The sequence below is a fragment of the Lynx rufus genome, unplaced genomic scaffold (assembly GCF_022079265.1).
Source record: "Lynx rufus isolate CCGP_SWC_20201006 ecotype Redwood Valley unplaced genomic scaffold, mLynRuf1.p SCAF_11, whole genome shotgun sequence".
Lineage (NCBI taxonomy): Eukaryota > Metazoa > Chordata > Mammalia > Carnivora > Felidae > Lynx > Lynx rufus.
Window position 1 is genome coordinate 68,939,812 of NW_025814825.1, and position 20,496 is coordinate 68,960,307.

The following is a 20,496-nucleotide window of genomic DNA, read 5'->3' on the forward strand; positions in this document are numbered from 1 at the left end:
GGCCCGACACTCCCTGGAATGCTAGGCAGTCCTTCCAGGAGTGGGAAATGCTACCACAGATGCTCAGCCAGCGTCCCTGCTTGCTGGGACACTGTCTCCTAAACTCGGATTCCTGGGCCACGAAGGAGCGGATCTCTGCAGGGCCAGGGGCCTGGCCGAGGCTCCTTATCACATACATGGTGGTCACCATGGTCAGGCAGGGAGGAGGGGGAGTGTGGCAGGTCCAGGGAGGGATGCCTCGTGGGCCCTGAATGTCCGTGGAGGTGGGACCCCTCCAGGGGGTCAGACCACCGTCAGACTGCACACGGCCAGCCTTGGCCCAGCCTGGATGGAGAAGCAAATGGAAACACAGACTGACCTTCTAGATGGATGAGGGCCTGTGACTTGAATCCCTGCTTCTCTCCTCTTACCCTGCTACTCCTTCCTTCACCGCACGGTGACCTGAGCCTGACCCCTGGCCACCTCCTTATCTGTGGCCCTGCCCTGCCTCTCCAGCTGGCATCTGTGCTTTAGGAGACCACCCTGCTCAGCCTCCTGCCTGGCAGAGCTCAGCGCCGAGAAGTGGCCAATGGGCCATCGCCTGTGTCCAGTGGGGGTGGGGCACTGTCTCCTGAGGGTCCAATTGCAGAGACTGGGTGGGTCAGGGGGCCTTGCGGGGGCACAGGGCAGTCAGCCAGCCGAAGCTGCCCCTGTGCAGAGAGAACCCACCCCCGCAACCCCACTTTCCCTCGCAACCCTCCCCCTGCTGTGGAAAGAGCTGTATAGCCCCAGCTGCGGGCCGAGAGCACAGGGGCCTGTGGGAATCACATGAGGCTTGTGGATATTGACAGGATGCTGTTTAGGATGACTGAATTGTAGATATTTGTTTCATTTTGAGGATTAACAATTTTTCTTTGGCGATCCTTGAGAAAAGGGCAGTGGAGAGGGGAAAAATCCACTCAGGCAAAGACAAGGATGAGTGTGGGATGGTTTTAGAAACCAGGGGAGCCAAGCTGCCACTCCGGCCATGGCTCCACTCAGCCGCGGGGCCCCAGAGGGGACAGTGATTAGACCCAGGGCTTCCGGCACATGGGCAGTGGGGCACCTGCTCCAGGCCAGGCCAAACAGAGAAGGACGGTGGCGTGGACGTGAACTGAACCCTGGAGGTGTCGTGGCCACCAGCTCTGTGGGCAGCCTGGGGTTAACAATGCTGTTGATCTCAAGCGACCAGCTCTCAGATTCATCGCCTGCTGTTTCTCGCTGATTTCCACTGTTTCCACTGTTTCCACTGTTCTACTTGTTTGCTCTTCTTTTTTTCAGTTACTTAATGGAAACTGAGTCATAGATTTTCTAACCTTTCTTCTTCTTTTTTGAAGTTTATTTTTGAAAGAGAGAGCATGAGCAGGGACAGAAAGAGAAAGTGAGAGAGAAGGAGGATCCCAAGCAGGCTCCGCATTGTCAGCACAGAGCACAACTCGGGGCTTGAACTCATGAACTGAACCGTGAGATCATGAGCTGAGCCAAAATCAAGAGTGAGACGCTTAACCAACTAAGTCACCCGGATGCCCCACCTTTCTTCTTTTCTCGTACAGCATCCAGTGCTATGAATTTTCCCCTGAGTACTGCTTTAATGGCACCCCAGTTATGCTGTTTTCATTCTCATTCAGTTTGGAATACTGATTTCCCTTTCGATTTCTTCTTTGACTCAGGGTCACTTAGAAGTGTGTTATTCAGTTCTCAAGTATTTGGGGATTTTCCAGGGATATTTCTATATTGATTTTCAGTTTACTTCCATTGTGGTCAGAAGACACACTTTAACATGAGTCCTTTTCCATGTATGGAAACTCATGTTATGTCCCCAAATATTGTCTGTCTTGGTCAATCTTCTGTCGCCTTGAAAAGAACATGAATTTTTCTGTTGCTGAGCACAGTGGTCAATAAATGTCATTTGGGTCAATTTGGATGAAACACACCTATCGACTGTACCCATGCTGATTTTCTGCCTACTTGTTTGATCAGTTATTGAGAGAGGAGTATTGAAATCTTCAACAATAATTGTGGGTTCAATTTCTCTTTGTGGTTCTACCAGTTTTTACTTAACATTATCTTGAAGCTGTCTTGTTCATTTCACAAATGTTTAAGATTGTTATGTCCTCTTAACAGATTGATTACTTTATCAATATGATGTGATCTTCATTTTTGTAATTTTTTGGCTCTGAGGTCAACTTTGTCTAATATTAGTATAAAGACTCCAGCTTTCTTTTGACCAGTGTTAGCATGCTATATCTTTTCTATGCTTTTACTTTTAACATAGTTGTGTCTTTATCTTCAAAAAGTGCTTTCTGGGGGCGCCTGGGTGGCTCGGTCGTTTAGGTGTCCGACTCTTGATTTCGGCTCGGGGCACGATCTCACAGTTCATGGGTTCAAGTCTTGCATCCCACTCTGCACGGACAGCACGGAGCCTGCTTGGGATTCTCTCTCTCCCTCTCTGCCCCTCCCCCCACTTGCTCTCTCTATCTCTGTCTCAAAATCAATAAATAAACTTAAAAAAGTGCTTTGTGTAGGCTGCTTGCCGTTCTGGTGCCTCTACCTACTTTGACTCTTAGTTGGGTATTTAGACCATTTACGTTTGGTGTACTTATTGATGTGCTAAGGTTTAAATGTATCGTCTTTTTAAAAAATATGTTTTAAAGAACCCAGTAATAAATAAGTTTATTTATTTATTTTGAGAGAGAGTGATCGGGGGAGGGGAAGAGAGAGGGGGGACAGAGGATCTCAAGCAGGTTCTGCACTGACAGTAGCAAGCCTGACGCGGGGCTCAAACTCATGAACTGTGAGATCATGAGTCGAAGTAGGACGCTTAACTGACTGAGCCACCCAAGAGCCCTAACCTACCATCCTACTAATTGTTTTATAAATTCCCATCTGTTCTTTGTTCCATTTTTTCTTCCTTTTGGATCAATTGACTTTTATTATTATTATTATTATTCCAGCATATCTCCTTTGTTGGCTTATTGGCTATAACTTTTTTATTATTCTTATTTTAGTGGCTGTTTTAAGATTGACAGTAACACACTCAATTTACCACAACCCACCTGCTAGTGACATCATCCCACTTTGTGTATAGTATAAGAACTTTCCAATACTGTCTGTTATCTTCATTTCTCCTTCCAGGCCCTAGTGCTATTGTTGTCATACCTTTCGCTTCTGTGTGTTAGAGACCCCAGACTATATTGATATCGTTTCTGTTTCAATAGTCAGTTATCTTTTAAGGAGGTTTAAATAATAAGAAAAAAATTTGCATTCCTTCACACAGTTACAATTTTTGGTGCTCTTTACTGTTTTTTGTATGTTTATATTACATCTGCTATGACTTTCCTTCTGCATGAGGACTTTAATATTTCTTAAAAAAAATTTTTTTTAAGTTTATTTATTGTGAGAGACAGAGAGAGCAGAGGAGTGGCAGAGAGAGAGGGAGAGAGAGAGATCCCAGGCAGGCTCCATGCTGTCAGAGCGGAGCCCGATGTGGGGCTTGAACTCTCGAACTATGAGATCATGACCTGAGCCGAAACCAAGAGTCAGGTGCTTAACCGACTGAGCCACCCGGATGCCCCAAGGACTTTCGTATTTCTTATGGTACAAGTCTGCTGGTGAACTCTTTCAGGTTGTGTATGTCTGAAAAAGTGTTTATTTCTACTTTGATTTTGAAAGATGTTTTCCTGGGTATAGAATTGTGACTCAACGGGTTTTGATATTGTGCATTTATTATCTGCACTGTCCCCAGTGAGACATCTGTTACTGTCCTTTGTTATCTTTGCTACCATATACATAAGGTGTCTTCTCTCTGGTCACTTAAGATTTTATCTTTATCATTGGTTTTGAGCTTTTTGGTTATGGTGAGTTTGGGGATAATTTTTATTTATGTTTCTTGTGCTTGGTTTTTGGTGAACTTCTTGGATCTGTGGGTTTATAGTTTTCATTCAATTTGGAAACTTATCAGCCATTATTCAAATTTTTTTTCTGACTTCCTTTTCATTTAGATACTCCAATCATATGTATCTTCAGCCTCTTGAAGTTGTTCTATGGCTCCACTTTTCAAAAAGTTATCTTTTCCTCTGCTCCTTTTTTTTTTTTTTTTGTGGGAGGAGAGCTAGTTCTGAGCACTACATGTCCATTCTGCCATTAATCTTTTTGAGTGTTTATTTGTATTTTGTTTTTGTTTTATCTCAGACATTGCGGTTTTCATCTCTAGAAGTTCTATTTGGATCTCTTTTATGTGTTTCACGTCTCCACCTAACTTGTGAAACGATGGAATATTGTGGTAACTGTTGTGCAAAGTCCATCATCCATATCAGTTCTTGGTCGGTTATGATTTGATTTTTCTTTCCATTAAGGTTCACATTTTTCTGCTTTTTGCTTCTTGGTAATTTTTTGTCAGATGTTGCACTTCAGGAGTTTACCCTGTTGAGTGCTGGACGGTTTCACATTCCTATAAATGCCCTTGAGTTTTGCTCTGGGATATGGGTAAGTTATTTGGCAACAGGTGGTCCTTTCACATCTTCCTTTTAGATTTCTCAGGCAGATTTGGAGCAGTGCTCATCCAGGACCCTTCCCCTGAGGCAGGGCTCCCTGTCCCCCTCCCCAAACGCCGTGGATCGTGGGATTTTCCATCTGGCTGGTGGGAACTGGTGCTGCTCCCAGACCTGAGTGTCAGGTGCGACTCTAACACTCTGGAATGTTTCTATCCACAACCCCACATGCATGCACTGATCTACTCTCGACTGAGTTCAGAGGGGGGCCCCTGAAGAACTCTGGAGCCCTCACTCTGTGCAGCTCTGCCTTCTTTGGTCTTTTGTGCTGCTGACCCCAGGAGCCCTGGGGTCTGCCTGGCCCCCCATCTCCACTTTCCCACCCCAGGAGCCCAACCACGAGTTGGGGCGATTGTAGGGCTCATCTCATTTGTTTCTTGTCTCTGAATAACGGGCTGTCCTTCACGGCCTCATGTTCACGGCCTGGAACCGTTGTTCAGGTGTGTTGTGTGTATCTTATCAGCCCCTTGAACGTTTCAGGTAGGACAGTAGACTCTGTCTCTGTGGCTCCATCTTGGCCAGAAGTGGAGTCACCAAGACCAAGTTCTAGGTTAGCACCTACATGGGTGAGGTCAGGGATGAGGCAGCCAGCGCTGGTGGGAACTACATACATCCCAGCATGTCACAGAGACCTCTAGGGGGCACCTTCCATGAGACATGTGAGAGATTCTAGCTTGCAGGGCTTAAATGGGTGCTGTGGGAGAAGCCAGTTGAGCAGGTGGTGGTGAGTCCCTGAGGCCTGGTCCTTGCGAATGTCCGCTGGCACGCACCCAGGGCTGCAGGAGTCAGCCGGGACTCAGAGGTGCCTGCCCAGGTGGTCTCTCCACCTGTCCTGGCTCCTCCACAGCTGATCACAGCCTACCCGGGGATCTTCGGGTTGTGTCATTCTTGCTGACCACCCCCTGCCACGGTAGGGTCTCAGAAAACTACCAGTGCCACTCCCGAGTGTGTGTAGTTTAAGCTACAATAGAAGCCATTTTTTTTTGAGGTGATGCAAAAGAAACGATTATCGGGTCTTGAGATGTGGCAGAAAGAACTGAAGTTCCTGGGGCGGAACCAGTCAGAGTGATGCTTCCGCCAGTGAAGAGAGGGAGCAGGAAGTCCCGAGGGCTGGGCCCCTGAAGAGTGGCCCAGGAGGACCCCCGACAGGGAAGAGGGCAATGGCACACCCCCGGAGTGCTGGGGGGCGGTGCACGGGCAGCACAGGCCCCCTCCCCCGTGGGACCCCCACCTTCATGCAGGAAGCAGCCCCAGTGGGGCCCTGAAGCGCCAGCTGGCCTTGGCCCTCACCCCGTGCCCTCCTGTTTCTCCCATCTTAGCAGCGGGCCGGCCTGAGGGCCAGGCTCTGCCCCCCATTTCAATGGGTCCCACAAGAGCAAGAAAGGCCTCATAAAGGAATACTGCACGAGCGTCTAGATTTTGGCACTAGGACTTACTACCAAATCTCTGCCTTGCAGAGTCACTGGAGGTGATGGGAAACTCGTCCCTAGGGTAAGAGCGTTCAGCTCCTCTCACGTGAGCCCCCGACCCTCAGGCTCAGAGCAGAAACCACAGGAAGCCGTCAGGGTAGGTGCTCACTCCTGTCTGGGACCAGCTGAGGGTCAGTCCTGGTCCGGGCAAGCCGTGCCGGGCTGCCTTTGCGCAGTCCTTGGCTTGGGAAGAGGTATGGGGAAGCTGGAACAGAGAGAGGGCAGAGGCCAGGGCGGCGGGACAGGAAGGGGCCCCAGGACCCCGGGGGAGGGGCCACGGTGCTCTAGCAGACGAACCAGGTAGAAGGCTGGGGAGTCGGGGGCGGCAGCGACTGACTGTCAGGTCAGCGTTCTCCTGGGTGTTAAAAAGGCCCACCCAGAGCCTAGGGGACCCAAAAGCACGTACTGTTGGGGCCATTTCTGGAAAATGCAAACTGGCCCGAAGGTCTGTCTGGGGAAGAGCCCTTTGTCAGGACTCTCTGGCCGGGAAGGAGCTGGTGGGAGCCGCCGGAAAGGCAGGAGGCCTTCGGGGACAGGCTGTGGGGCTGTCAGGACAGCGGGGCGCCTGGAGGAGAGGGCCGAGGCTGGGGCCTGGGGGGGGCGCCCTGGGCCCATCTTGCCTCCATGTGGTCTGTGAGTGCGCTCTGCGGACTTGGGAAGCCCGTGGAAATGCGAAGGAAGCAACAGAGGAAGTGACAGCCTGGAGGGTACACCCCACTTCCCTCCCCTTCCCCCGTCCCTCCTCCTTCCCCCCTCCCTCCTCCTTCCCCCCTCCCTCCTCCTTCCCCCCTCCCTCCTCCTTCCCCCCCTCCCTCCTCCTTCCCCCCTCCCTCCTCCTTCCTCCTTCCCCCCTCCCTCCTCCTTCCTCCTTCCCCCCTCCCTTCTCCTTCCTCATTCTCCCCTCCCTTCTCCTTCCTCATTCTCCCCTCCCTTCTCCTTCCTCCTCCCTCCTTCCCTCCGCCCCCCCCCCCCACAGCGCAGCAGAGGAAGTGACAGCTTGGAGGGTATCCCCCCACTTCCCTCCCCTCCCTCCTCCTTCCCCCCTCCCTCCTCCTTCCCCCTCCCTTCCTCCTCCCTCCTCCTTCTCCGCTCCTTCCTGTCCTCCCTCCCCCTCCCTTCTCCTCCCTGCTCTCCCACTCCCCCCCCCCCCCCAGCGGAAGACGAGGGAAGGCACTGGGCAAAGCCACGGGTTCAAGGCCTCACGCTTTCCTGGTGCTGCAGGAAGAATGCGCGTGGGGCTCTTCCCCTGCTGCCGAACCCACCGCTCACCCATGGGGGTGGGGAAGGGGAGTGGCGTTCGAGGTGGGGCCGCCCTGGCCCATCCTAAGCAGGTTTTTGGAGCCCACCGGACCGCACGGCCGCTGTTGGGGCACCAGCTCAGTCGCAGGGGTGAGGAGGGGGGTGACATCCCAGACCCCACCCGGGGAGAGAAAGCGGGGTCCTCCTGGGCCTGGCCCCCACCCCTCGGGAGTCAGAGGGTCTTGTGGGGCTGGGGCCACGTGCTCCTCTTCCCCGAAGCCTTCGCCCCGCCCCCCCCAGCCGCCCGGACCGCCCCCACCCCCCTCCACCGCGGGGCCTGCGGGAGCCCGGAGCACCTTGACGAGTGAAGGTCGGATCGAAGTTTCTGTCTGTGGCGCCGGCCTGGGGCCTCGTCTGGGCTGAGCAGGATTCTCCCAGGCGTGCCCACACAATGCGGAAGGAGTGTTCAAAGGACCTGAATAAACAGGCGGTACATTTCGGGGACAATGGGCAGCCGCGTCTCCAGGCGGGGAGGGACCTCTGGAATCCGCGGTCCCGTGCTCCGGGCCCGGGGACTGCGGCGCTTTGTGCGCCGGGTTAATGAGCTGGAAAATACAATTGGGCTTCCCTGGCTGTGAAAATCGCTTTGGGGGCAACCGAGTCACTTAGCTGCCGGGGGAACCGGGAATTGATTTCCTTTGTCCCGAGGACCCAGCGCGGCCTTGCGGAGGCCACGGGCTGGGGGCTGGGCCTCCTCCCACGAAGACCCCAAGCAGGACAGGCTTCAGAGAGACTGAACAGGGCCAGGAATCCCCAGGGAAGGACGAGGTTTTAAAAACAAACAAAACAGCAGACACCCATTCTCCTACCTCTCTCATCTTCCAGAGCCTCACCTCTTTTGGACCAGAGGAACGTCCCCTTCCCCTTGTTGAGCCGGCTATGGAGAGGCCACTGTCCCTGGAGGATGGCACTGGAGCCCTGGACCAGGCTCCTGTGTATGGACACTGGGAAGCTGGGCAGGCAGCCCCTGCCCAGGGAAGTCTGCTGGGCCAGCGCTACCCAGGAGGCCCCAGGACTCTGATGGTCACTTGAGACCTTGCTCCTTGCTTGGCCAGACACCATATTCACTGCGTAATAAATGGCCCAGGCCCACAGGGCATGTTGTTTTGGGCAGACCGTGGAAAGTTTCTTAATCATTTCCCAGATACGGGGTCATGAACGTTTAATTTCTGAGCCACACAGACAGTGCCTGACACTTCTGTAATAATTCTCTCCCATCTTTCAGGCTCACCCAGTGTGTGGCTTTAGATGTTGATGAAGCTTTTGCAGGCTTGATTCTGTGGATGGTGGGGGTCTTGCTGGCTGATGGTCTGTGGAGACAAGCCCTGGGGATGGCGGGCTGTGCTCAGGGCCAGTCCACGGAGCCTCCCTGCTCTCTGCTGCAGATGAGTCTGACGCCAGCAGCACTCCACCGAGGGGCCACTGGGCAGTGGCGTCGGGGGTCCTGCCGGCCTGGAATTCAGGGCTGAAACCCTGATTCCCAGACTTCATTCCTGTGGCTGCCAGCAGCCCAGAGAAGCTGGAAGTGGTTTGAGGAAGGCCTGTAAATCCCAGGGGATGGGGTCTCAGAGGAGCCAGGGTTGTCGAGGGGCACTGGCCTCAGACGGACAGCCATGGAGTAAGCAACACGGCCAGAGTGCAATCCTTGAAAACCCCTCAGCTATGGGAAGAGGGGAAGAAATCCCACGGCTTCAAGGGCGGACGTTTTTCCTCGCTGAATTCTCCTCATTGAAGTACGTTAATTTTCAAAACAAACGCAGCCTCAGTTTTGGTAATTTTCCAGCCGCGGAGTTTCTGTTCTAGACAGAGGCCCTCCACGGAGTCCTGCACACATGCCTGTCCTCCCTGCAGCCACGACGGCCAAGCTGCTCACATCTCTGAGCCCGCTGGGCGGAAGCTTCTGGGGCTTGTAATCCGGCCTGATCCTGCCGGCCTCAGATCCCTGCAGGCCCAGAGGAAGGCCACACACAGCAGTCCCAGTTGAGGCTGGCCCTGGTGACAGTCCAGAAGAGCGGTCCCCTCCCTGAGCCCTGAGCCCCTCAGGACAAGCTGACAGGTGGATGGGCTGGGTGGGTCCAAACCAGATGAGAGATATTAGGGTTCTTAGGGGGTATTCTGGAATTCTGGTTCATACAGAGCACTGCTCCTGCCTCAGGAAGTACATGAAAAGGCGTGGGGTCTCCAAGCTGACCACTTCCGTTCATAAACATGGCAAGTGGGAACAGTACCCCGGTATGAGAGTCGAACAGACCAGCCCCAGAAAGAGGTGGCCTCCTTGGCCCTCCCTCAGTGCCCCAGCCCATGCTTGGTCAAGGGGAAGGAGAGCCTTGGGCCACTTGGGCCCAGTCTGTACTCCACAGGGGCCTCTGGGCAAGCCTCAACCTCTCCAGGGACAGAGTAAATGAGGGGCATTGAGAGACCAGTCACCCTAGTGCACTCCCCACATTCAGGGAAGACATTAGGGCAGGGAACACATCCCCCAACAGCCCTCAAGCCACTGTGGCAAATAGAGGGGCATCGGGTGTGTGGTTAGGAAAACGCCAAGTGTGAGATCTGAGCAGAGACTCTAATGCCAGGGGTGTTTTGGGGACAGAGGCAAGACCAATGAGGGTGGCACTGTGGGAGGGGGCCAGGAAGGGGAATAGGATCTTGGGGTCATGAAAACTGATGTTAGGAGCATGGGTTTTGTTGTAAATAAAGGGGGGAAGGGGTGTGCAGGGTCAGGCAGGAAGTTCAGGTGGCCACACCAGTAAGGTAGTTCTCTATTTGTGCCTCATAGGTCATGCCAGTGCTGGTGGCACGGCCTGGGGGACTGATGAGACCTTAGCAGGACCCCCACCCCTCACCCTCAGGCAGGGAGGGGGACAGGGGGGCTGCATTTGGGAGTTCTGCAGAGAGATGTAGGGGCCTTGGGTGTTTTCTTCTTGATCAAAGACACCAGGGAATGAGCTGTGTGCACCTATGGACAATTCATGGCCCAAGAATCGTTAAGTTTGAAAACAAGCGAAAATGGAGGGTAATTGACAATCTAGTATCTAATTTAATCCTGGTCTAAAAGACCATTTAAGGCTGACGTTTCTGGCAGTGGGTGTGACTGCCCACCTTCTTCTGCAGTCCTGGAGGCGGGGAGGCGGCTGGGCACGTGTGGACCCTGGGCCTGGGCTGCTGTCTGGCCCCTGCGCGGGTGGGCAGTCTCGGGGGGTGAAGGAAAACCAGGGTCTCTGCTTCAGGGATGCTGTGGCCACAAGGGCTCCCCTGCCTCCAGTTCCAGAAGAGGCAGCTCTGGCTTCCCCAACCAGGATGGTGATGACCGGAGCCTCACACACCCCCAGCGCTGGCCCCAGGCAGGCCCTGAGCCCTGGGGATGTTCAGGCTGCAGTGCTGGGCCTCCTTCACCACCTCCCAGGGGAGGATGGGAGCCCACCACCCACTTCCCTGCAGGAGCGCCCTGCAGTGCGGGACCAGAGAGCGCCCAGAGATGACTGGGTTGTGGCCGGGCAGCAGGGCCCGGCTCCCGCTGGACGCCAGCACCGGCCACACTTGAGCGCTCTGGCCGCCCCGCTGGGACTGTTGGCCTCCAGGCCCGTGCCCCGAGGCCCCTTTGTCATGCACATGAGGGCGCTGAGGCTGAGAAAGGGTCCCCTTCAAACACCGAGTCCCCGATGAAGAGCACTTTTCTTTCCCAGTCTGCGGGCTTGGCACATGCCTGCTGTTTCCAAGTGGCCTCTCATTGAAGGGGCCAGCTCCCCCATTCTTTGTCCCTCTAGGTGCCCGGCTGACAGCCCCTGGCAGCTGCTGCGCTTTCAAAGGCTCTATAGAGCGTCTCTGCAGGTGAGCCCTCCTGCCAGGGGGCTCCCCGTCAAAGGCTCTTTGAGACGTCACCGGGGAGCGGGCTCTGAGCGTGTAGCTGCTCACAGCGCCGGCACAAAGGCCGCGCCACTCAACGGGCGACCCCGTCGCCGCCCCGCCCGCGCGCGCTTCCGTGGGGAGGGGGCGGCCAGTCCCGGGCCTCGCGGTCCTTCCCCAGCTCTCCCGCGGCCCCGGGCCTCCCTGGCCTCCCGCCGGCCCGGGGTAATTGCTCCTGTGAAGCCCCCGGCCGGCCTGCCGGCGTCGCGGTGCCCTGAGCGCTCCCACCCAGCGCAGGGGGCTGCCGTCTGGCCGCCGGGTTCCAGCTCCTTTTCAACTTTATTAAACCGGGCCCCGCGCCGGGAGGGGGCGGGGGTGGGGGGTGGGGGGAGGGAGCCGCTCCGCCCCGCGAGAGGCGGCCCGAGCAGGGGAGGGGCCTGCGCCTCCGGGAAGCTCCGCCCTGCCCCGCGCCTCTCCCGCCCACGAGTGGGGGCAGGGTCCGAGCTGCCTCTGCCGGGTCGCTCGCAGTCAGCAGTCCTCGGGCCCCATGGCTACCAGGTGACACTCTGTAGGATTCACCAAGCAGCCCCGTAACCCCAGGCTGCTCCCCCCGCCACCAGTGCCAGGCTGCACCCCCAGCCCCAGGCTGCACCCCTTAACCCCCCAGCCCCAGGCTGCACCCCCCATCCCCCTAACCCCAGGCCCTACCCCCAGCCCCAGGCCACACAAGGGGTTTTCTTGCCCTGGGGTTTGGGTTAGGGGTTAGTCTCCAGGGGCTCTGGGAGGTCAGGCAACACTCTCAGGGACTGAGTCATGTGGTAAAGAGCACAGGGGACACCTTCTGACAGGACTTGAGTGAGTCCTCAGACAGATTTTTGGAAACCCAATGGTCACTTGTCACCAGCGTATCCACCCAGGACTGGGCAAGCAGGCAGCCCTGGGTGGGGCCCAGTCTCTCGGACTTCCAGCCCCTTGGAATTTCCTGGGCCTTCCAACGGTGGCTGCTCCAGAAGCTTCTGCACAAGTGCTGCCCAGCCCCCCCCCCCCCAGCCCAGGAGACAGACGCCTCTTGCCAGCTCAAAGAATGGAGTTTCCCTCAGGCCAGTCCTGAATCCCTGCCCACCCTGTCCTCTGCGCGGGATGTGCCCCTGCCCACTCTCCCACGCTGCTCTCCTCCCTACAGCCTCTCCACCCTGAGCCATGTCTCCCCACAGGCCACTTCCCCCCACCGCTCAGGTTGGACTCAGGCTCCGGTGACCTCCTAGGCAGACGTCAGATCCTGGCCTTGCTCTATTACCAGACTGCTCAGAACAGCTAACTGTAGTCAGTGATGGTCGCCATCTTCCTGGTGAGAGCCAGCCACGCTCCCTTCGTGGACCCAGGGAGGACGCTGGGGTCCGGGGTGGGCTTGTGTGCTGGGGCGCATGGCAGCTCTTCCCAGACCTTGGAGCCCACTGGCCTTTATGGAGGGGTCTGTGCCTGTCGGGCCAGCTTGGCTGGCCAGTGGAGCAGAAGCCCCTGGGTCCCGGAATCATTTGCCAGCGGCTGATTCTTGTTTGCTGTGTCAGCTGGGGGGGTCGGGGGGGGGGGGACGCGGGGGGCGGCAGGGCAGGTGCCGAGGGAGGTGAGGCAGGATCAAGTCTGGTCTGTGGGTCCCAGCACGCTTCTCAGAGGCCGTAGCTGTGGGCACACCGCTCCCACTTGAACTTCCAAGGGAGGCTCCTGGAGCCCTTGTTCTGCATCAGGGTTACCGGATGGCTCTCTCGAATTTCCTGGGTTCGCTCCTGTTTGCCCAGGTCCCCAGGACTCGGGTCTGTGGGACAGATGGTGTCCATTAGGCTGACGCGGCCCAGGGGACCCCGCCGCCATAGCCTATCAGTAGCCCACACCCGACTGGCCTCCTGGGAACCAGCCCCCGATTGCTCCTTCTCCCCCTGAGCGGGGTGGGGGCAGGGCAGCTTTCGAGAGGCCCTGCAGGGTGGAGCCTGCTCGCGGGGCCTGGCGCCTGGGGTGGCGTCCCGCCCGCAGCTCCCGGCCTCCGTTTCCCCTGGGCCTCGCTTGCTAGCTGCAGGCTGGGATCTTCCTTTCTCTTCCTCTTTCCTTCAGCTGAGCGTCACAGAACGCGGGTTCCAGTCACCGGGAAGGCCTCCCGGGCGGTGGCTCTCCCCTCTCTCCACACACACCACGCACCTGCCGCTCGGGCGAGCCCGGGGACCTTGCGGGGCAGCGCCCTTGCCCCCACTTGCTGTTCGGGGCCTCTCTGCCTGGCCCGTTCCTCTGCCCAGGGTGGGGGCCCCTGTATGGGGTCCCCAGGAGGTGGTTCTCAGGTCTAGCACCGGCCTCCACCTTGAGGGGATCCAGGCCCTGGGTCGGAAGGGGCCACTTGGCCGCAGGCGCCTCTAAATCCGGGCCCCTGGGGCACGCGGCCACCGGTGAACTTCAGGCCGACCCGACGAAGGCGCACCAAGTGCTGACCGTCACCCTTGCCTCCTGTAGGGCCTCCAAAGGGACTGTGGCTCTTGGGTTCCTGGCTCCCTGGTTCCCCCCCCCCCCCCGCCACCAGCGGTGGCAGCTCCCCGAGGGAGCAAGACCACCTGTGCCCCCCATGCCAGGCCATCACCTGGAACCCAGGCTCACCTTAGCCCCCTGGCCCCACAGTCCCCTCGGGCCCCCTTGTGTGCTCAGCCCTGCCCCGTGTCACCTTCCCAGGGAGCTCTCCCCTGGTCACCAGCGGCCACGTCCCCTGTCCTTCTCAGCCCTTAGGACCACTTGTAGGACGAGCCCTCACTTTTCTCTGTCTCCCGACCAGAGAGGATGTTCCCGTGCTCACCAGGTGCTCCTCGGCGTGGGGCCAGAAAGCGCTCAGCAACCACGGGTTGATGAATGAATGTTGAGGGTGGTGGGCACTCAGACCATGCTGGGCCTGGGGCACCTGTCCTCTGCCCAGGTCCCTGGGAGCCTGTGGGTGGCAGGAAGCCCAGCTCCGAGGACGCTCAGCCCCTGTACGCAGGGTAGGGCTGGAACGTGCGACACCCCGTCCCCGGGACACCCCCGCCCCAGGGTCCGGTGGAGCCGTGACCAGGAGCTGCTCTGACCTGCCCTTCCTGCCCTGCTGTGGCCGCCACTGGGCTCGTGGCTGGCCGACCAGCCGTCTCCATGGGTGTGGTGGGGGGAATGTCCCCCTCTTTTGTCCCCTGTGGAGTCTATTGTCCCCCTCGGGGGGCATGGCAGCTGCCTGGCCATTCCTGGTTCCTTCTCGCCCGGCTTCCGACCCTGACTGCTATCGAACTCCAGCACCCAGAAGCACTTGCTTCCACGGAGACCCCTCCCCAGCACGGATCCCTCCCCAGCTCCAGCCACGTGGCAGTGTGAGGCCCACTCCGCCAGGCTCAGGTGCACGACCTCAGCTCCTGGGCTTCCGGGGAACGGTGTTCGGAGCACAGCATACTGACCTCAAACGGTTGGGGGAGCCTCAGGGGCTCCTGGGGCCTCAGGCCGGGCCCTCCTCCCCACAATGGCCCCCTGAAGGGCCGGGCTGGGGACTCTACACTGTCCTGCCCAGGCCCTCGGGGGCTTGGAACCATCCTGTTTTAGGAGAACCAGACCCTGCCTGGAGGGGCCATAGGTGCAGGGACTCCTGATCAACAGGTCCTGCCTGAGGAGGGTGGTCTTCTCAAGTTTACCCACCTCCACTGGCCCCTCCATCGCTACCTGGTGTCCTGTAGATGCAGCCTCTCCTGACCGTGTGGACAGCCCGTGACAGCAGCGTGTCTGCTCGAGCAAGAGACGATTGTATCGCATGTATACTTAAAACACATTTGGCAACAATTAATTAATATATTATTAATTATATATAAATCGTGTCATAAAGCATGGCAGGTTGATGAAGCTAGATGCATGCAGCCTGGCATGGTTGACCTGTGGTGACCACCAGAGGCCCCGGGTCAGCCCTGTGTGTATGCCCATGCCTCTCCCTGTGTCTCCTGCTCCCGCCCCGGCACCAGGCACACTGTGGAAGCCCGTGTGTCAGGCAGGCCCCCCTGGTCTGGGCTGCTCGGGCCCCTTCCTCCGCAGGGCGGTGGGCACGCAGCTGAGGGCCTCGGTCTGCCGAAGCTCAGAGATGATGCAGTATGAGCCCCACACGAGGCTCGGAGATGGGCTCACGCACCACCGCATGTGCCTTGGGGAGAGGGAACTTTGTCGAACGATTTCCTTTGAGGTGGGGCGAGGCCAGGCCGTCCTGCCTCGGACAACAGCCAGCGTCGCGTCACTGCAATCCCAGCTTGTTCGTAAGGATGTGGCCTCACCAGCACGTTGAGCCGACAGGTCCGTGCAGCCCCGGAGACAGGTGCTTCCCGGGAACCAGGTGGGCATCGGGTGGCTCGGGCTCCAGGCAGGGGAGGGGACATCCTCCAGTAGGGCATGGTGTCCTGGGCTGGGGGCTGGTCCCCTGCCTGCTGGAAAGTGACCCTGCGGGCCAGCCCTGCTCTGCTCTTGCTCTGAGGTCCTGAGCTGCTGTGCCCGAGGGCACCTGACCCTGGCTCCCCACCTGAGCGTCCACCCGCCGGCCTGGCTGAGCAGAGCAACTGAGGGGTCCTGAAGGCCCCCGTCCCTGGACACGCAGACCCAGAAAGGCACAGAAGGAGCATCTGGAACCAGCCTCAACAGCTGTCTGTCCTGGGCTCGGGGACAATCTGGGCAAGGAGACGTGGCCCCTGCTTGGCCTCTCCACCCCGCCTGAGTCTGGGGGCTGGCTCTCAGCCGGGCCTGTTTCCAGACCCTCTTCAGGGAACAAGCAAGGGAAGAAAGGAGCGTCCGGGTCTGCCCTAAACTAGCGAATTACCACCGGGACCATACGGCCACCTCAGGAACGCGACTGTGCCACCGGAGCGGGGGAAACCAATTAACATGGACACAGTTTCTCACCGTCCCCAGCAGCCGGCCACAACCACTGCACTGCGAGCTCTGGGGCAGGATCTCTGTCCTCTGTGTGAGCCATTGTTCTCCCTTTGGAAAGAGGTCAAAAGAAATGTTTTGCTGACGCGGAGCAGATGTGAGCTTTTCCTCTGGGCTCAGACGTGAGCGTGAGGGGTGGTGAGGCGCCCCGGGGCCTGGCCTGTGCAGCAGAGCCCAGTGTCAGGTCTGACTTGTGGTCTCCTGGCTCAGGAGGTCACTTCCTGCCCCTGGGGACACTGCCCGCCGGGAAGGAGGCACCTGACCTTGGTCACTGGGGTAAGATGGAGACGCCCCAGGCTTTGACCTCCCGAGGGCATGTCAGAGAGAGGGAGGGGTGTCAGAGCAGAAGCAGACACGATGCCTGGGTACCTTTGCTCCTGAGTTGGGGGATGGGAGCCCCAGAGCCCTGTGTGCCCAGCACCAGGCTGCAGGCCCAGAGTCTGACGACACGTCCCCACTTATGGGGATACTGAGCCCAGAGAGCATGGGGTTCTGCCAGCCAAGCCAGAGTGGGGACAGGACCCGGCTTCCCCACACGGTGGAGCCACCCCAACCTCTAGAGTGACGTACACAGCAGGCGTCAGGACCCAGTCGGGGTCGGGGAGCAAGGCAGAGTGGCTAGTGGAGGCTCGGTCTGGGAGGGCGTGCCCTCGTGTCCGACTGGACCCACACCACGCGCTCCTTGGCACAGAGTTCAGCTTCGGAGGAGGCAGAGGTGTTTCCCCTCTCGCTGGTGTGGGGGAGGGGCAGAAACACCACGGGCAGGTGTGCTGGCCTCACGCGGGGCACTGACCCACCAGGCTCTTGGGGCGGCTGTCACAACGCTTTCTGTGCAACAGGAGAAGCCTCGTGGGATCACCTGATTCCCCTTCAGGGGCCACGCCCAGGCGAGGACTCGTGCCGTTTCCAGCTCTTTCTTTTTGGCTTTTCTAAGATCGAGTTTGGACTCAACCTAGACGCAGGCTAGCAGCGTTCCTATGGCATTCGAGCCTGGCAGTCTGGTCGGTACAAAACTGCCCAGGGGTGCATCTGGACTGCGTGGTGCCCACTGAAAAGGAAAGCCTAGAATGCTGATTGCCCTCTGACCTTCTGCCCGCCCCCCCCCCCACTCCCGCCGCCATGCCTGCCCTCCTTCTGGCCCTACCCTCAGACTCAGGGCTATATACATTCACATGGTATCTCAGTGGGGCAGGAGATGTCCTTGAACCCTTGCAGTGAGTCCTTAGACAGGACTCCCCAAGAGGAAGGACCAGGGGCCAGTGCGGACAGGGACCCCTCAACCTCAGGCCTCCTCCTGTTGCCCACGGCCGTGACCTGGGTCTCATGGCTGTGACCACATGGTGCCCCCACTGCCCCTGTGGCTGCGGCAGGCAAGGACACCTGGCACCCCGAGTGACCCCAAGAACCTTGGCCAAGCTAGCCCAGACTGTGGGCTGCCTGTCCTCTACCAGCCACCGGGGATCCCAGCACCCAGGACCCCCCCTTGGCAGAAAGCCGGCACCTCGCCTGCCGGCTGCTGGACAGGAAATGTCTGACGGAGGGCAGAGTGGCAGCATCTTGCCAGGACTTGAAGTGAGAGAGGAAGTGAGAGCCGGGTCTGGCCATGCACAGCCGGAGCTTCTGTTGAGCCACTGTGGAAGGGGGCACACGCCCCAGGGCCTGCTGCGCATCCTCGGGGACCCCCTCCGGCCAGGCTCTGGGAGGGCCACCTACCTGGGGCTCTCTGCATTCTGGGGCGCAGGTTAGCCCGGAGCAGGGCGCCCGCACAAGCTCTGATCCCGGTCCCCGCAGGCCCCTCTCCACCTGCCCCCACCAGGCATGGGCTCCCCTGCCGCCCCCCGCATTAGAGGCCTTGGAAGGATTCCTTCTGGGGTGGGTGGGGCAGACCTGGAGTTGCACGCGGGAGCGGGCATAGTCCTGGTGTGGATGACCCATGGCTGGGCGGCCTGTCTTGTGCAGGGCCGACCGGAGCTCGGTTCTCTCTCCCTCCCTCCCCAAACATCGCTGCTGCTGGCCGGCCAGCTGTGCTGGGGTGGACACACGGCCACCACAGACGCTGTCCGGCCAGGTGGGGCCTGTGAGCCAGGAGGCACGTGCTGGGGGCTGCTGGGGAGGGTGCGATGCCGGTGGGGACCTAACTCACAGGCTAATCTGGAAGCAAAGAGGGGAAGGGTGCCCAGCAGAGGGGACGGAGGCTTGGCAGAGTGGGGACACAGAGATGGAACATTTGGCGTGGCCAGAGCCCTGGGGGCGATGGGGCAAAAGAGGAGCGGCTGCTGGAGTCAGCAGGGTCCCCCCCACACCAGGGGAGCCCGTTGCTGTCCAGACACTGTTCAAAGAGGCTCAGACAGCAGCAGCCAAGGTCTCCAGTCCAGCCTTCATAACAAGTTAGGGGAGGTGATGGGTGGCCAACCTCAGGCGACAATGGTCAAGGGGGATGGGAGGCACTGGGAGTAGTGTTGGCTCCCTCCCTGGTTTTCCAGGGTTTTCCAGGTCAAAGGGGGAGGGGGGGCAGAGGATCATCACAGTCCCAGCCCTGAGCTGGGGGGCGGGGGGTGGTGGTGCAGGTGCAGGGGCTCTCACGGCTCTATTTCCAGAAAACACGCCCAGCTTGGCCCCGGGCAGGTGGCACTTGCCCCCCCTGGGTGACCCAGCTGCATTTCAGTGTCTTCAGCACCTCTCCTCCGCCGGTGACTAGAGCTTCTGGTCTTTGCTTACGAGTGGGCGGCCCCAGCCCCATCATCCCTGTGCCATCTCGGTTACTTTTAGTTGACATATAATACACACATAGCCTAAAATGTACCATTTCAAAGTATACATCTCAGTGGGTTTTAGTGTATTCACACAGCTGTGCCACTGTCACAGGGACTAATTCCAGAACATCTTCATCGTCCCCATGAAAAACCCCATCACGCGTTAGCTGCCGTTCCCTGCTCCCACCCCCCCCCACCCCGGGCCCTGGCCACCACAAAGAGCTTGTGCCCCCACAGCTGCCCACAAGGGGCCTGGTGTCCTAAGATCCCCCCAGGGGCTGCCCAGTCTCCAGCTCGGGTAGATGCACTTGAGAGCCATTTGTCACCTCCAAAACTGAGGTTGGAAGACCCAAACCCCAGCAGAGGCTTCCTGGAGTCCCTGTGTCATCCCTCTCACAGCAACCCCACAGAGGACCTCTGGCTGGATCTATGAGATGTCACATCCCTCGGGGCTTGGGCCCCTCAAGGCAGCTATATGGGGATCCAGGCTCAGCAGTGACAGCCCAGACACTTCTTCATCCTAGTTAGGGGTGCCCACCCTACCCAGGGCCATGCCACGTCCTTCCCTCCCCTTGAAGAGCCTACTGTCCAGGATGAGGGTGGGAAACTCTGCAGGCTGAGCCTGGGCTAAGACCACAGGGCTCCACTCCTTAGCCCTATTCCAGCTTTCAAAACTCACCTCCCCAAACACGCCAGGTTCATGTACAATACACGTGCAGCAGGAGCGCACACACGCCATAAACACGCACATACACACATGCCCCTCCCCACATAGATGCATTCACAAACACGTATCTGTCAGCCGCTGAGAGGAAAGCACCTTTCAAGCCCCATTCTGAAAACGGAGTGTCAATTTCTCCTTTTAATTTTGCCAAGTTTTATTTTACCAAATTTGACACCGTGTTATTAAGTGCTTACAAGTTTAAAATTATTATATCATCCTGGTGAGTTGACTCCTTATCATCAAGTACTGATTTGTATTGTCTCCAATAAAGTGCTGATGTCGGGGCGGCTGCGGGGCTCGGTCTGTTGAGCCTCCGACTCTTGATTTTGCCTCAGGTCATGAGCTCACAGTTCATGGATTTGAGCTCCATGTGGGCTGCTTGGGGTTCTCTGTCTCCCTGTCTCTCTGCCCCTCCCCCGCCCACTCTCGTTCAAAAATAAGCATTAAAACAAATTAAGTGCTGATGTTTAGACTAATGTTCACGCAGCTACACCAGCTCCTTTTCCATGAATGGCATTTGCTGAGTATGTTTTTCCCATCATTTCACTTCCAGCTTTTCATCTTCATGTTTCAGGTGGCTCTCTTGTAAACAGCTGGATTTTACCTGTTAGCCTGCTGAAAACCTCTTTTTGCCGATATGTTCTTATACGTAATATAATTACCGATAGACATCGTTGTGTGATTGTTTTTGTGCTATTTATTGTTCCACTTTATCTTTGCTTCTTTTTTCTCCTTCTCTGATTTCCTTTAGATATTCTTTTGAGAAAGAAATTATCCCCCCCCCCCCCAGTAGTAGTTTGGAAGTCGAACACACTGTTTCTATTGTGTATTTTTGTTTGGGATGTACTGTGTTTTTTGAAAAGACAGGTCCACTTTTTTCA

The 20,496-nt window shown here is 57.8% G+C and overlaps 1 long non-coding RNA gene across 1 annotated transcript; it reads left to right on the forward strand.

Moving 5' to 3' along the window:
* The first annotated feature begins 7,450 nt into the window (after positions 1 to 7,450).
* Positions 7,451 to 8,451, forward strand: LOC124507258 (uncharacterized). The gene is made up of 2 exons (XR_006960970.1): positions 7,451 to 7,766; positions 8,162 to 8,451. It is a non-coding gene; the product is annotated as an uncharacterized LOC124507258 (long non-coding RNA).
* Positions 8,452 to 20,496: the final 12,045 nt, after the last annotated feature.